The 18,013-nt window shown below is 40.3% G+C and overlaps 1 long non-coding RNA gene across 2 annotated transcripts in view; it reads left to right on the top strand.

Moving 5' to 3' along the window:
- Nucleotides 1–18,013, top strand: part of LOC119943894 — a 29,928-nt gene that overhangs the window by 1,079 nt on the left and 10,836 nt on the right. For both annotated transcript variants that reach the window (XR_005455683.1, XR_005455684.1), the window contains exons 2-5: nt 336–381; nt 1,145–1,281; nt 7,531–7,571; nt 17,921–18,013. The exon at nt 17,921–18,013 is cut by the window's right edge and continues 19 nt beyond it. This is a non-coding gene — a long non-coding RNA (uncharacterized LOC119943894). The remainder of the gene's footprint in view (nt 1–335; nt 382–1,144; nt 1,282–7,530; nt 7,572–17,920) is intronic.

Here is an 18,013-nt window from a genome sequence, read left to right as displayed (position 1 = left end):
TTGGGCAAGTCACTTCACTTCTCTGTGCCTCATTTACCTCATCAGTAAAATGGGGATTAAGACTGTGAGCCCCATGTGGAACGTGGACCATGTCTACCCTGATTAGCTTATATTCAACCTAACCCTTAGTACAGTGCCTGGAATATAATAAGTGCTTAACAGACACCATAAAAAAGGACAGCCTTAGCCTACATAATATATCAATTTAGGTTCCTGCACTGTGATACTAAAGTAGTATTTTTCAGGCATTTGTTAGCCACTTCATCAGAAAGACTTAATATTGACCATGAAGAAAACTTTAATAAAAACAGCCTGCTTTTCCTCTCCTTCTCCAGCTTCCTCATGCCTGCTAGGAGAAACTCACATCTATCTTAACACAAGGTACTTAATCCTGGGAAAATCCATCAATTTAGATCTTGAACATGGGTAGCAATGGCAACCATGCACCAGGCCAGACCATGAAATTCATGCAAAAGCAGAATGCCCTCAGTGTGGCTGGAAAAATATTCTATTTACTCTGTGTTTTTGTACACACTAATTCAAGAATGCTGTTTTTGGCTCAGTAGTTAGTAGGACCAGGCAAGAATGCCTAATAAGATTGCTTAATGACTCAGGCTGCTCTTACAACAACATTGGACTTGTTTTAAATTTACTATTACAACTCACAGAAATCATTTGACTCAGAGACTGTGCCTCAAATTTACCAAGGTAGCAAGCTGAAACCTAAGATACAGGTGACAGACCTAGTGAATAAAAGCCTGTAGCACAATTTCAACAAGAAAAATAATTTCAATGCTAACTTCTATGTCTAACAATGAATGGCATTTTTCATATGCCTTATAACAAATTGCTATCCATTTCTTCACTATTTACTTTGGTTAATATAAATTTTAAAAAATATTTACTTTTATCCTTGAAAGACTAGTGAATTGTAAATTCAATTGATCAATAAGTATTGAAAATAAAAGCCAGAGCTGAAATTATTTGAACTACAGAAGTAGAAAACATCTCGATGTTCTCTTCACAAGAACCCTCCTTTGAGGAAATCAGGATATGAATAAATTGCTTCCCATGGGTAGATAAATGATTGTTCTCTAAGCATTAAAGTGAAAAAATCAGGACATTTCTTTTTGCCATCCCACAGAAGTTTACTAGAGCCAACTGTCTAGTCCAACGAGAGCAGAAAATCCAGCTGAAATGGTGCATTTCCAACTGGTAGTGGCCTAAGCAGTAATTCCTGTGCTGTAAAATTCACTGCTCAAAATAATTGAAATATTTTATGTGAGTAAATTTTAATTGGTTTTCTGAATGACTTTTTAAAGGAAAAATGTAGGCATCAGTGGTGGCTGTCAGGACTGAATTAGTAGAATAAACATTAGGTTATTATGTTCCTTTCAGAAAGTACAAAAGTTACTTTAGCTTGAAGCCATATGGTCTGGAAACATGTTGACATATCTCTTCAATAAAGGGTAGTGTTACAGAAAGGACCGTGTTGAGAAGATCAGAAAGGCCAGGTTGGCTACTTGACCAGCATCACATCACTGAACCCCATGTAAAGAGTTTGAACAAAGTGACATGAACTCATCTGTGACCACGGCCGAGGAACGGGGACCAATAACAATGGCAGCACCTGTCAGGGAGCAGTACTCTTCCCCAATAAAGTTAGCAACAGCCCCCTTGCTGCTCTACCATGTGCTTGGCACAAGGCCTCCATTGTTATCATCCACTCTCACTCCAATAATTTCTCCTCCAAATGACACTACAACACCACAGGTCATTTCAAGGGGACTGAAAGAAAGATTTTTGCATCTGTTTTGAGTTGTAGTCACCAAGGGGGGAAATGAGAGGGGGGTTCAACCCCCCGCCCCACCACCACCCCATAGCTGGCAAATGGCAATAGCAAAATGTCCCTATTGTTTGTGACTGAACAAACAGCCATACTACAAGAGAGTTCCTATTGTCCTCAAGGCAATCTGCCACAATTGCTTTCTCTCACCCATATTCCGCAAAAGAAAAAAAAAAGTCACAATAGTCGCAGTTAGGAAACCTTAGTGAGAATTTAATGACCAACTCCCAGCTAATGGAAAGTGAGTAGCATATGGTGATGCTTGGACCCTTCACATATTGATTTTTTTTTAATTTTGAGAACTAAAAGCCAAGTTTTTGATCCCACAAGAAAACTTTCTGACATGGTTCCAGGTTCTCAGCAGTCATTTAAAACTTTGAATATGCCTGAACAGAAATGCCTTAGAGGCTTACCCTGTTGCAGGAGTTACCAATGTATTCTCACATGATGTAATAGTGTCTTACTTCCTTCTAGACTCTCTGAAAGTAAATAGGCCACAGATTTTTTTTTTCCTTCATGTTCAAAGGCATGGTGATGAGACAATGCTGCATCTCCTTATAAAATCTGATAATCCCTTGTTGTTTATAACAAAAAAGTAAAAAAAAATCTGTTTTGCAAATAAAATGTCATTTCTTGATGGAATCATCACTGAGGTTAACCATCCAGGCATGTAATTTAGTCACAGAGATTCTTTGAGTGTTATCTACAGGATACTTCCATCAAGCCTCCAGTATTACTCTATATATCTCATAATGATTGATTTTTTTCCATGTGGCTCTTATTTCCCTCACACAAAAAATGCACATTGTGTATAATTTTCTTCTATTGAATGGATGAACTCAAAGAATAAATGGATTATTTTTATTGTCTGGCTTTCAAAAATGACCAAATGCACTTTAAGGGAAAAAAAATCAGATAGCATATAGATTGTCATACCTAGCTAAATGGGAAAAAAAGAAATCAAACATGCAACTGAGCAATCAAAACAAATTTCACAAAGGAGTGTGGAAGTATCAATGTCAGTGCCATGAGCTAAGTACTTTTGTCAGTGGTAGCTTCCTAAGTTACAAGGACCAATGACTTAATACAATGCATTACACCTAACAGGTGCTAAATATATTCTGTTAATACTACCACAACATTTATATACTCAGGTCCAGGATGTACAACAGATACCATTGATTACTGAGTGCATCTACTTTCTACTAAACTCAGTTAGTTCCTTAGACCATGAGCCCCAGGTGGGAGGGAGACCTTCTGATCTGAATATGTTCCATCTACTCCAATGCTTAGTATAGAGCTTGGCAAATGTGCTTAAATATCACAGTATTATTATCATCATCATGCATCGCGAAGAGTTTAAGCAACTAGAAGCCACTTTCCCAATTTCAGAAAGCTGCAAATTTAGCTTTCTCATTCAAACAGTCTGTTATCACAGTGGATTGTAAGTCAGAAAAGTTACTTCTCCACTGACTATACTCCTGGATTAACATGCCCTTAAATGAGTGGCGATAGTTTTTAACACAAATAATCTAACTAGATGATCTGATTGATCATCTAGTTAGGTCTGGCAGATGCTCAAGATGGGGAAGAAAAGTTTTAATCATCCTTATCATTTTTGGTTCTAGTCTGGGGGTCACTTGCCCTAAAATTCCCCAGAGTGAAAGTTTTCCAGATCCATTAAACACTGTTGTACCTTGCTTTACATTGTTTCACCTTAGCCTGCCTCCCACATTGTTCAGAGTTATGTCCTTTTTATATTCATAAAGGGATTTGACCTCATCCTGGAAAATTGGTCTGATTAGACTGCAAACGTGTTGTGGGCACGGACTGTCTGTTTATTGTTGTATTGTACTCACCCAAGCGCTTAGTACAGTGCTCTGAAAACAGAAAGTGTTCAATAATTATAATAGACTGGCTGACTATTCATCAGAGTTTGGGAAGTTGTAAACATAGAAGTCTTGCAGATCAAGCACCACATTTCCTACTTGCTAATATCTTGCTTTAAAGACCCAAGATTTTCAAACTCTGAATCATTCCTTCTGCCTGAAACTTCCTCCCTCTTCATGTCAAAAAGACCAGCACTCTTACCACCTCCAAAGCCCTACTAAAATAATTTCTCCTCCAGGGAACCTTCCCTAACTTAGCTTTCATCCCCACACCCTCTTCTCCCTCACCAATGCATTTAGTTCTACCATCTAAGCGCTTAGGTACTCAAACCCTCCCACCCACAGCAGCAATCATGTACATATTTTTATTTTTGGTTGCTTTCCTTACCTGTAATTTATTTTGCCTGCCTCCTGGGTTAGACTAAACTGTTTAAGAAAAAGGATTGTGTCTACTTAACTTTATTGTATTCTGCATTCATACAAAGTCCTTAAATACCATTGGTTAACTGATTTGGTGTAAGTCAGTGATACATCAGGAAAACATATTAATTTATTAAACACTTACTCTGCACAGAGCACAGTGCTTGGGAGAGTACAATACAGCAGATATGGTAGACATTTTCCCTGTCCACAAGGAGCTTACAGTCTAAAAGGTGAGACAGATGTTAAAATTAATTATGGATATGTATCTAAGTTACTGTGGGACTAAGGGTGGAGTGAATAAAGGGTACAAAGGCAAGTCCAAGGTCAAGGCAAGGGAGAGGGAATAGAAGAAGTGAGGACTTAGTCGAGAAAGATCTCTTGGAGATGTGATTTTAATAAGGAATTTAAGGTGGCGAGAGTGATCATCTCTCAAATGTGAATGGTGGGGGGGGGGGTGTTCAGGACATGGGCAAGGGGTCTGTGACTAGATGAGATTGAGGTACAGTGACTAGGTTGGCATTAAAGGAGCTAAGTGAGCATGCTGGGTGATAATAGGAAATCAGTGATATGAAACAGGAGGGATTAAGGTGATTAAGTGCCTTAAAATGTATGTGTGTGTGTATATATATATAAAATATGTGTATATATCTATAATTCCATCTATCTATTTCAATGGCATTGACACTACTTGCTTTGTTGTCTGATTCCCCCTTCTAGACTGTGAGTTGCATAGGGATTGTCTCTATCTGTTGCTGAATTGTACTTTCTAAGCACTTAGTACAGTGCTGTGCACACAGTAAGCACTCAATAAATACAATTGAATTAATTAATTAATTAATTAATTAAAATGGATGGTAAGGAGTTTCCGTTTGATGCAGAGGTAGATGAGTAATTTTTGGAAGTTCTTGAGGAATAGTGGAACAAGACAACTTTTCAAGAAGTGGAAAATAGTTGAAATGATGTTCATGAGATATGAAAGTCTATTAGAGAGTCTAGAAGGTTCATTGTTGGGGTTCTAATTTTTTTTTCCCACTAAATTACTATGAATTTGGGCCAGTTTAGATCAGGAAAGAGAAATATCTATCATTTCCAATACTTATCTGCACAATGCCTCTATTGCTTAATTCTCTGCCACCCTGATTTTTGAGAAGGAAATTTTTATAATCAGTGAGAGGGGTCCAGTTTGGGTAGGAAGAAGAGGAGAGTTGAATGTTTCAGACACAAGTTCATGTTGAGGAGGGCATTTCTTCACTGTGTGAAATCTCCACAGTAGGAAGCAGGGAAGGATGAAGAGGGCCGGAAGGACAGTTAACTGAGTGCCTATTGTATGAAACCATGAAATGGTAGCATGCCCCGAGAAGCAGCATTGCCTAGTGGAAAGAACACATCACTTGTCTACTGGACGACTTTGGACTAGTCACAATTCTCTGTGCCTCAGTTTCTTATATGTAAAATGGGGATTTAATTCCTGTTCTCTCTCCTCTTTAGACTGTTAGTCTCATGTGGGCAGAATCAATGTCTGACCTGATTATCTTGTATCTACCCCGGGGCTTAGTTCAGTGCTTGGAACACATTAAGACCATGTATACCACATTTTGGGAGAAGTGGAGATTGCAATAGAAGAGCCACAATCTCAAGTGCCCTCCTCCTTTCTCTTCCTTCTCCTCCTAGTCTGATTCTCCTACTCCCATTATTGCTAGACAATTCTTATGACTCATTCATATTTATTGTGCACTGTGTACACAGCACTGTGGGAGAGTACAATGTAAGAGTTGGTAAACACATTCCCTGTCCACAGTGAGCTTACAGTCTAGAGGGAGATACAGACATTAATATAAATTACAGGAATGTACAGAAGTTCTATGGGGCTGAGGAAGGGGTGAATAAAGAGTGTGAATCCAAAGGCAAAGGTGGCACATAAGAGAGTGGGAACAGAGGAAGTGAGGGCTTAGTCGTTGAAAGCCTCTTGGGGAATTGAGATTTTAATTAGGCTTTGAAAGTAGGGAGAGTGATCAGATGTCAGATATGATGATAGAGGGAGTTCCAGGCCAAAGACAGAATTTGGGTGAGGGGTTGGTGGCAGGATAGGTGAGACTGAGGAACAATGAATAAGTTGGCATTGGAGAAGCAGACTGAGTTCATTCATTCATTCAATTGTATTTATTGAGCACTTGTGCAGAGCACTGTACTAAGTGCTTGGAAAGTACAATTCATCAACAAAGAGAGACAATCCCTACCCAACGGGCTCACAGTCTAGAGGGGGCGAGACGGATAACGAAACCAAACAAAGCAAGTGAACAGACATCAATTGCATCAAGGTAGATAGAATTATAGATCTATGCACATATAGAATACTAAATCTGTACATATATACACAAGTCTGTGGGGGGGGATAGAGCAGAGGGAGGGAGTAGGGGTGATGGGGAGGGGAGGAGGATCAGAAGAAAAGGGAGGCTCAGTCTGGGAAGGCCTCCTGGAAGAGGTGAGCTTTCAGTAGGACTTTGAAGGAGGCGGGGGGTGGGGGGGGGGAAGTGTGCTGAGTTGTAATAGGAAATCAGAGAGGTAAGGAAGGAGGGGGCAAGGTGACAGTTCTTTAAAGCCTAGTCTGTGATCTAGTTGTGTGCAGGGAATGTGTTTAGTGTTATATTGTAGTTCTCCCAGGTGCTTTGTACAGTGCTTTGCACACAGTAAACACTCAGTGTAACTAAATGAATATAGTAAGGAATTTTTTTGATGCAGAAGTGCATGGGCAACCACTGGCAGTTCTTGAGGAGTGGGGAAACACAGACTGAACATTTTTGTAGAAAAATGATCCAGGCAGCAAAATGAAGCATGGAAAGGTGTGGGGAGTGACAGAAGGCAGGTCAGCAAAGAGGTTGATGCATGATTAAAGAGGGATAGCATAGGTGCTTGGATTAGTATGGTAGGAGTTTGGATGGAGAGGAAAGACTCCACATAACTCTTACACCTTCCAGCAAGGGTGGTGTTGTTATGAAAAGAGTGGGGCAACTAATCCCAGATATTCCATTTGACCTTGGACAAGTCACTTCACTTTTCAATGACTAAGTTTCCTCATCTCTAAAATGGGAATTAAGTCCCACTCCTTCCTATTTAGACTGTGAGCCTCATGTGAGATAGGGATTGTGTCCAACCTCATTATCTTTTATTTACCCCAGTGCTTAGCACATAAGCACTAATACCATAAAAAATGTGAGAAAATAAGGGAATATTAAAGATGCTAACAGGGTGATAGCATCCTAGGCCCTAGGGAAGGTGGCATAGAGAAGATGTCAGTTTGCAAGAAAAGCTATGAGCTGTACTAGCAGATCAATGTACCTTAAGAAGCTTGAATAGATATTCCTCTTTTCTCAGACTTCTGCACAATCACCACAGCTGTCACAGGGAGGAGAGAGGTAAGTCAGAATCCTGGCCAACAGACCCTTCTCACTGAACTGGGCATTCTGAAGAGGAAAGTATCTTTGTGTGATATACAAAGCTGTTCTGGGAAGAGAGACTTCCACCTGTCAAGAGGAATTTAATTCCTTTCCAAGTTGGTCAAAAAACAACTTTCTCTAAACTAATTGAAAATGGGAAGAGCAAAGAGGGCACAAGGCAGAAGGTGGATGCATACCCCTATTCTTTGAAACTAAGGCTGATCCTTGGAGTCTTTTCCCTCTGAGAAAAGGAACTGGACCAGAGGAGAAAAAGCAGTTCTGAGATTTTGTGAAATTCCATGAAATTCCTTTGGACAACTCAGAATTTAACTGATCATCAGGAGAGTGACTACTCTACTACAACCCAGCCAGCACTTCATTCCTCTAATGTTAATCTACTCATGGGACCTTGACCTCATCTATCTTGCTACTGCCCTCTTGCCCACATCCCACCTCTGGCCTGGAATGCTCTCCCTCCTCATATCAGACAGATTAATGCTCTCCTCCACTTCAGAATATTATTGAAGGCACAGATCCTCCTAGAGGCCCTCCCTGACTAAGCCCTCTTCTCCTACTCCCTTCTGAGCTGCTCTTACTTTTCCTTGATTCATCCTCCCTCCCATATATATATATATGGGGGGGGATGGGAGGGAGGATGAATCAAGGAAAAGTAAGAGCAGCTCAGAAGGGAGTAGGAGAAGATGGGGGGGATGGGAGGGAGGATGAATCAAGGAAAAGTAAGAGCAGCTCAGAAGGGAGTAGGAGAAGAGGGCTTAGTATATATATTATTTATTTATTTATTTATAATTTATTTATTCATCTATTTATTTAGTGTCTATTTCCCCTCCTAGACTGTGAGCTCACTGTGGTCTGGAATGTATGTGTTTGTTATATTGTACTCTCCCAAGCGCTTAGTACAGTGCTTTGCACATAGTAAGCACTCAGTAAGTAGTAAGCACTCATGATTGAATGAATGAGACATATAAATAAAAGTAAAACTTCCTGAGTCCAAACACGCCTAGGATTAATGTCCAGGATTAAACCTCTGACTAGCAACTGTGAAACAAGTCCCTGAGTACTTACCAGTAATCATCAAGACCCTCATTAATATTAACATTATTAATATAAATAGATGTTGATTTGTCAGTGCTATCTCATATAGAGTTGCCCAGTTTATTTCTGTACTTCCGACATTACTATGTTTGCAAGTAAAGTCTCTTTTCTGGAAATAGAAGTACCTTACTTTACCAACCTCCAAGACAAACAGTAATTTTACATTCTTGCAGAGTTCATTAAAGTGCTTCAAAACCAGACGTGTGTTATATTTCAAAAGTGGAAGATGTTCAGTTTAAATTGAGGTATTCCCTCAAGTAGCCAGCCTTTCTTTTTTATTCTCAAGGGTTTGTTTTTGGTATTTGTGGAATAAAGGATATGGGCAACATTGCCAAGGAAGCCAAGGAAGAAACAGGAATTCATTCCCCATTTAAATCCAGGAAACAGATACAAACAAGATTTTTGTACAACGGAATCCTTTCCCCATCAACCATTAGGAATAATTGAATACCAACTGAGTGCAGAACATTTGAGCATAATAGGTGTAGCAGATGTTATTCGTAACCAAAAGGAGTTTATAGTTTAATGGATGAGAGAGACTTATAAAAATTTTCAGGTAGAAGGAAGTAGTAAATAGCAGACTACACAAATCAATAGCATCAAAAGTGTAATGGGAGATTATGAGGGCAAAATTGCTGACACGATAGGAAGAAAAAAAAATAAAATGGGAGAAAGTTTCCTGGAGGAGGTGAGATTTCAGAAGGACTTTGAGGATGGGGAGAATGCTTCAGGATGGCTATTTTGACCGAAGATCCTTTACTGGGGGGTAAATATTTCTTTCTCTGAATCACCAACAAGGAGAAAATTACTAAAATAGTTTTACTTCAAAAGGAAATAACCCAGATCCGAGTTACTTTTGGCAATTAAATGTGAATTTGGGGACAAATTCAATTGCCAGAGATTTGGTACAGAAGATTGTGTATTCAACAACCACTGTTTTCTAGGGGATGCTTGTAAAGGAGCCACAAACACTTTAAATCCACCTAATGTGGCTCTACCAGACCCCTTTGCTCTTTCCCTCCCCGAGGAGACAACACCACCTGAGAAGGAGTTCTGGGCCAGAATCAGGTTTCTTAAACTGGCAATGGCATTTGTTTAATTAGCATCTATAAAATCTGCCCAGGAAAAGTGAAGTAACCATTTCATCTTTCATGGTAATACTGGAATGTATTTTACCTGGAAAAAGTGGCTATAGAGAGAATTTGTTCTTAAATGGATTCCAGATGCTTTCATCTCAAAAGTAATGCATTATGGTTGGGGGGTCGGGGGAGGGGAGGAGGAACCCCAAAACTAAGAGAGAATTAACTCATTCTGGACAGTTTCAGAACACACTCTCTGCCTACTTTTGCTGTTCAAACATAATACGTCATCACTGATGATATTATACTGAAGATTATTTCATTCATGAGAAATTGCTTCACAGCAAGTTTAGACCCAGGTATGTTATTTAGACATACTGTGAAGTGAACTATTCAACTCTCTAGAGAACATTGACCCAGAAAGCTCTTCAAAATTCCTAAGTTTTATTGCCAATTACCCAGCAGCCTAATTCTCAGTCATGAGCATGAGTTAGAGTACCTAACTTTGACATGTGCTGGGACAGCAATGAATGAAGAAAGCTTGCTTTCCATGGTCAGTCATCCAAGGTCACCAAGTGGGTAAGAATTTGTAATTAGTCCCGTGCTGGGCTAGGATTTGCTGACCAAGGCCATCTTTCCAACTTTCTCTCAACAATGAGGTCCAAAGGGTAGCCCATCCTTTAACTGGTTATCCACAAGTTTAATGGTAGTTTCTTCCATCCATCAAACTTCGCTCTGACTTTCAATAAGAATTTATGAATGGTTCTTCCATGCTGGGGTTGTATTTAATAGGTAGACATCTGGTTGATACTCTGAAATCCCACAGCCAGTTTTCTAACACCAAAGGGGAGAGAGAAGGAGCTTAATTTAGGACTGGATTTGATATTCACCCTCTCAGGGGGCTTACCCACTTACATGATTTCATCTTCCATTCATTCGTATTTATTGAGTATTGTGTGCAGAGCACTGTACTAAGCGCTTGGGAAGTACAAGTCGGCAACGTATAGAGACGATCCCTACCCAACAACAGGCTCACGGTCTAGAAGGGGGAGACAAACAAAACATGTAGACAGGTGTTAAATCATCAGAACAAATAGAATTAAAGCTATATGCACATCATTAACAAAATAGAATAGTAAATATGTACAAGTAAGTAATGAACCTGTACAGATATATACAAGTGCTGTTGGGAGGGGGATACACAATTCCCAAATCTACCTCTCATCTAATCTACCATCCCACATCTTATCTTGTCTCAAGGTCATCTCCACTTAGATATCCTGTCAGGATTTCCAACTTAGTATGCCTAAAACAGAACACTCTCTTCTCCATCACCTTTCCTGTACCAGAAGCCTGAAACCTCAATCTCACTGTCTTTAAATTCTCATTTTCAGTCTACTGCCAAATCCTGCTATTTCTCTTTATCCCTCTCCGAGAATTGGCCCCTACCTCTTCACCCAAGCCACTAGCATCTTAATACAAGCTCTAGGCATTCAGTGGCTGGACTATTGTATCAGCCTCTTCGTCAGTCCCCGCCTTCAGCCTCTCCACTTGTACTATTTATTTCATGAATCACCTATTTGAAAAGTCACTTGACTCATGTCACTCTCCAACCTCAGCACCCTGCAATGGCTTCCTGTATAAAACAAGAACACTTCAATCTGCTTCATCAGTTCAGCCTACTTGAATTATATAACCGCTATCTTCACCATCTTCTCCCCACCTCACTCTTTGCCCCTTCCAAGTTAACCTTCTTTCTAATTGTTCCTCACTCTCATCTCTGTTCCTTCATATACTGTTCCCCCATCTTAAAACTCCCTCCCAAGTCAGTATCCCCCCCCCCCACTATTCAAAGTCCTCCTGAAATCCCATTTTCACCATTGAGCCTTTCCTATTTCTAGCACCCAAATTCTAATAGACTGAGCTATCTCTAGCAATTGCATATATGCTTATTTGATCTACATTATCTTGCTCACTAAGAACATTTATGTCTGTATCCCCCATTAGATTATGAGCTCCTGTAGGCAGGGAATGGGTTACTTTTGTTTCATAATTCAATGTTTAGAACATTGAATTGGAGCTCAACAAATACAATAACTTCTACTAGGCATACTGCCTCAATATCTGCCACTGTGCAAAACTCTTCAATAAATAATAGGAGTATAGAGACTGCAAATAGTTTTAGGATAATCTCTGAGGTGCTTCTGTTTATTATCAATCCCCTACTGGCTTTCTCAAACCCAAGATAGCTCTACTCTGAATGTTTGTGCATTGAAGGTGATTTTTCAATTAGGGAACACACTAGCAAGTATTGAGAACTAAGGCCTAATAAACAGACTTTATTTCAGCCAGGCTTTCTGGGCCACTGAATGGCCTCCAAATGGTCCCTCAGTTTCATTAGCTCATAAAGGTTGTGATAGAGTAAATTAGGTTAGGCTTAGGTTACACAGAGCTATGCCAAATGCATGAATCTCTCTCCTTCTGTACAGGACTGGTGTTGGAAATTCTGAATCAAACTTTTTTTCCTTCTGCAATTCTAAAGGTAAATAAAATTGAACAGGGGGTGAAAGGACACCAACTCCTCTCAGATCTTCCTTAAGAAGAATAATTTCCACTCAGAGGGAATGGAGCTTCTAATTTTTTGAGAAGTGATTGCTAATGACATCTAGTGGTGAATTAAGTATGTCACAGAATAAAGAAGCAGAACCATGAAGCTGAGATTGCAGTACAAATCTTTGACCTTGGCTAGGAAAATCGATGAGAATTTTGGTTACTTGAATATCCCAAAAGTGTTTGCAAGAGGTTTAGCTTCTCCATTTTGTGCACCATTTCTAAATGAACAAGTGATGGCTTCACAGAGGAGTTCATTCGATATCTTATTCTTTATTTTCCAAAGTCCACTCATCATAGATCCTCTATAACAAGGTTGTGTTGTGTTAAAATGGGAGATGAATATGCCTAATACATCTAGTTATTAACTTTTTTTAAAAAAGTGGAGAAAAGTTGTAATGTGGTAGACAAAAATCCCTGCCTTCATGCAGTAGTTGACAGCTGTCTCAAGGCAGTAGAAAAGAGTATCTTGGAGAAGCAGTATTACCTAGTGGCTACAGCATGGTCCTAGGAGTCAGAAGTACTCAAGTTCTAATCCTGGCTCCACCACTTGTCTGCTGTGTGAAGTTGGGCAAGTCACTTAGCTTCTCTGTGCTTCAGTTACCTCATCTGCAAGATGAGTTTATTTATTTCACTTGTACATATCTATTCTATTTATTTTATTTTGTTAGTATGTTTGGTTTTGTTCCCTGTCTCCCCCTTTTAGACTGTGAGCCCACTGTTGGGTAGGGACTGTCTCTATATGTTGCCAACTTGTATTTCCCAAGCGCTTAGTACAGTGCTCTGCACACAGTAAGTGCTCAATAAATATGATTGATTGATTGATTGATGAGGATTAAGTCTGTGAGCCCCATGTGAGACAAGGATTGTATCCAACCTAATTAGCTTGTATCTACCCCAGTGCTTAGAACAGTTCCTGAAACATAGGAAGTGCATGAAATACCAAGCAGGGAGAGGGGGGAAGTATTGTGTGAGAATATAGAAGTATTCCATAGTCTTAGAGCTATGGAAGTTGAGTTTAGGAACTTGAGATTCAGATGTTAGTTACAATGTAACTATAATAGTATACTCTCCCAAGTGCTCTGCACAGAGTAAATGCTCAATTGACTAACTTATAACCAGACTATCAATTGGAAGGCTGGGGAAATACATCTCCAAGAACTTTTGAAGAGTGTTTTATGAAGGATGTCCAAATTGACTTTCTGGGCACCTGGTAGGATGATTTAAAGACAGTACTATGTACAAAGGTTTTCACTAGCAATGTTAACCCACACAAAGTCACAGAATTTGCCAAGAATCTGCAGATAAAGCTTATAAGTAAAATAAAAATCAGTAATAGGAAAAAAATGATATTTGAGTTCAGAGCACTGTATTAAGTGCTTAGAAGAGTTCAATACTAGTTGGAAAGCAAACAATCCTTGCCCTCAGGGATTTTACAGTCTAACAGGAGAGATAGACAAATTACAGACAGCACAATACAAAGGATATATACACAAAACCTGAAGTGGTAGGGATTGGTGAGTATCCAAGTGCTTAGTGGGTACAGACCCAAATGCATAGGTGATAGAGAGGCAGAAAAAAAAAAAGAGATTAATCAAAGTTGAACTATTGGAGTTGTGATTTTAGTCCTCAGCTTTAAAGATGGAGCAGAGTGGTGCTCTCTCAGATATAAAGCAGGAGAGAGTTCCATGGAGAAGGGAGGATGTGACCAAGGTGGTGATGGTAAGAAATGAGATTGAAGTAAAGTAAGTAGGTCGGTGTTAGAGGAGCAGGGTGTGCAGGCTGGTTTATTTTGAGAGGGGATTGAGGTTAAGTAGGAGGGAGATTGCTGATGGTTCAGAGTTTGATGTGGAGATGGATGGTCAAATATTGGTGGTTTTTGAGGAGTGGGTTGACATGCTAAGAATGATTACTTAGAAAATGATCTGGGCAGCAGAGTGAAATATGAACTAGAGCAGAGAGAAACTGCAGGCAGTAAGGAAGTATATGCCAAGTGTTTGGCTCATCCTGCTAGTAGTGTAGAGGGAGATCAAGGGGCAGATTTTACAGATGTTGTGAAGGTAGAACTGACAGGATTTTGTGACAGACATTGAGAGATTAATTGAGGATAATAGTGTTTTCTACAGAGATGGGAAATGAATGGTTTGAATTGAAAGATCTGTTTCAGACATCTTAAGTTTGAGGGGTTGGCAGGACATCCAAGTAAAGATTCCCTGAAAGCAGGAGGTGAAGTGAGAGGTAGATTAAGGAGTCATCTGTGTAGAGATGACAATTCAAACAAGTTCTCCAAGTGAGTTGTTATAGGTGGAAAATGTTGGTGGCGGGGGAACCTCCGCAGTTAGGGCTAGAGGGCAGAAGAGTTTGTGAAAGACTAGAGAGATGAGGAAATCCAGTAGTGGATAGAGAATGGGTCTGAGAGTCAAGACCTGGGTTTTATTCCCAGCTGTGCCACTTGTCTGTTATGTGACCTTGGGCAAGTCACCTTAACTTCTGTGCCTCAGCTATCTCATCTGTAAAATGGTGATTAAGACAGCGGGGCACAGGCTGTGTCCAACATGATTAGCTTTATCTACCCCAGCACTTAGTACAGTGCCTAGCATATTGTAAGCACTTAATAGCATAAAAGTGTCCAATCTATATTTCAGAGAGTAAAATCCTGGAGTACCAAAAGACATTACATAAAACTAGTCAATTTTAGACCAAGAATGCTAGCTGTTCTTAAGATTCCAAACATGAAGTGACAAAGCAGGAATCCAGGAGATACTATTTATTTGAAAACATGATTCACTTTAAAGAATCCATTTTGAAGAAACAAAGTAGTGAGCATTGAGTTGTTATGCCCTACACACTGTTAAGTGTCTGTACAAATATTTATCAGAGGCTCATTATATTTGAAAGTTTATTCAGGTAAAGGACATACATATTGGAGAATTGTGTCAACTGAACATTGGACTTCTAGATACATATACTTACATAAAAATCTCATTGTCAGTAACAACCTCTTAAATACAGAGAACAGCCATAAATCATTTTGGGATAATAGAATATTAAAGATACAATATCAAATTCAAGGAATCCTTCAAGTATTTTTTTTAAAAAAACCAATCCTTCATGGGAGAGCTCTTCTTTCAGTTGTTGTATAAGGTGTCTCTGAAATTATGTAACTAGACTGTCATTACCAAAACTACCACAAAGAAGAAATCCCTTCTGAGAAATGGGAATTTTTTTTAAAAGGCAATTTGTAGTATTTATTGAACACCTACCATATGCAGAGCACTGTAATAAATGCTTGGGAGAGCACACCTGAACTAAAAATATGGACACTGCACTCCATTTTAATACAGCAGATTTGTAGATAATGGGATCAGGTTTACAAGCACATAAGGATTTATGGTGGTAGTATGTAATCAATAGTGAGGTGAATAAATCTAAGTGCAAGGTTGATGCAGAGGGGAGTGGGAGAAGCAGTGGTGGCTTAGTCAGGGGAGGACTCTTGGAGGGGATAAGCTTTTAATAAGATTTTTAAAGAGTGATTGTCATGAAGTGGGAGGGGTTCCAGGCCAGAGAAATAATAATAATATATTTGTTAAGCACTATGTGCTAGGCATTGTACTAAGCGCTAGGGTGGGCACAGGGAAATTGGGTTGGAGAGTCCCTGTCCCGCAGAGGGCTCAGAATCTTAACCCCCATTTTACAGATGAGGTAACAGAGGCACAAAGAAGTGAGGTGACTTGCCAAAGGCCACATAGCAGACAAGTGGAAGAGCTGGTTAGGTAGACTCATGACCTGATTCCCAGGCCTGTGCTCTATCCCCATGGGTGAGTGGTCAGTGAGGAGATAGGAGCGATCGTGGTACAAGTGAGTACATTGGCTTTAGAGGAGTGAAATCTGGGTTATAGGAAGTCAAAAAGGGTAATTGAGGGTTTTGGAAGCAATGGCAAGGAATTTGTTAGGGAGGTGGATGGGCAACCACTAAGGTTCTTTAGTGCTGAGTGTGAAAAATATCAACTGAGCAGTTCTGAAGAAAAGTAATCCAGGCAGCAGAGAAGTATGGGCTGAAGTGGGGGGAGATAGGAGGCAGAGAGGTCAGCAAGGAGGCTGATGCAGTAATCAAGGTAGAATAGGAGAAGTGCTTGGATTATCATGTTACTGGTTTGGATGGAGAGGAAAGGGTGATTTTAAGTAATGTTATGAAGGCTGCACTGATGAAGTTTGTGTCAGATGAGTCAAGGATAATGCCAGGGTTATGGGTTTGAGAGACAGGAAGGATGTTGGTGTTGTCTACAGGGATGTGATAGATCAGGAAGGACAGGGTTTGGGTGGGAAAATAAGGAGTTCTGTTTTGGAGTTAAGTTTGAGGTGCCAGTGGGCCATCCAAATAAAGATGTTCCGAAGGCAGGAGGAAACATGAGATTGCAGAGGAGAAAGATCAGTGCTGGAGATGCAGATTTGGGAGTCATCTGCATTGAGATGGTAGTTGCAGCCATGGGAGTGATGGACTTATCCAAGGGAGTGGGGTGTAGATGGAGAATTGAAGGGGAACTAGAATTGAGCCTTAGGGAACACCTACCAATGGAAAGAGTAAGGGCTTGGGAGTCAGTGGTCTTGGGTCCAAATCCCAGCTCTACCAATTGTGAGCTGTATGGCTTTGGGCAGGTCACTTAACTTCTCTGTGCCTCAGTTACTTCATCTGTAAAATGGGGATGTGTAAAATGGGCCCCACGTGGGAACAGTCTGATCACCTTGTATCCTCCCCAACACTTAGAACAGTGTTTTGCACATAGTAGTGCTTAATAAATGCCATCATTTATTTTTTATTTGTTTTTTACAGTTAGGGGATGGGAAACAGAGGAGAAGCCCACAAAAGAAACTGAGAATGAGCAGCCAGAGAGATGGGAGAAGGACCACGAGAGGACAGTGCCAGTGAAGCCAAGTTTGTATAATGTTTCCAGGAGAAGGGTGTGATTGACAATGTTGAAGGCAGCTGCGAGGTCAAGGAGGATTAGGGTGGTGTATAGGCTGTTGGATTTGGCAAGAACGAGATTAGTGACATTTGAGAGTGCAGTTTCCATGGAGTGAAGGGAGGCGGAAGCCAGATTAGAATGGATCAAGGAGCTAATTGGAGGAGAGGAAGTGGAGGCAATGGGTGAGGAAACTTGGTCAAGGGGTTTGGAGAGGAATGGTAGGCAGGAGGTGATACAATAACTGGAGAGAGCTGTGGGGTCAAAGGAGGTTCCCCCCCCCCCCCATTCATTCATTCATGTGTGAAAGCAGCTGGGAAGAATCCGTTGGAGAGAGAAGAGTTGAAGATAACAGTCAGGAAGTGAAGAAGGGAGCAGACTAGTGTTCCAATAAGGTGGAAAGGGATGGGATTACAGGCACAGGTGGAAGGGGTGGATTTTGGGAGAAGATGGGAGATCTCATGAAATACTGCTGGGGAAAATGGGAGAGTAGAAAGGCAGCCGGAAGGACGGGATGCAGAGGAGTAAGGGAGATCACACGTAATGGTTTCGTTTTCTCACTTAGGTACAGGGAAATGTAGAGGAAAGATGGGAGCAATCTAGCAGGTGGCTGAATATATGAGCTGAAAGATAGTGAAGAATCAAGGAAGACACCAAA

This window comes from Tachyglossus aculeatus, chromosome 22 (genome assembly GCF_015852505.1).
Source record: "Tachyglossus aculeatus isolate mTacAcu1 chromosome 22, mTacAcu1.pri, whole genome shotgun sequence".
Lineage (NCBI taxonomy): Eukaryota > Metazoa > Chordata > Mammalia > Monotremata > Tachyglossidae > Tachyglossus > Tachyglossus aculeatus.
The sequence above is the reverse complement of the archived record's forward strand: the minus strand, read 5'-3'. Positions and strand labels throughout refer to the sequence as shown.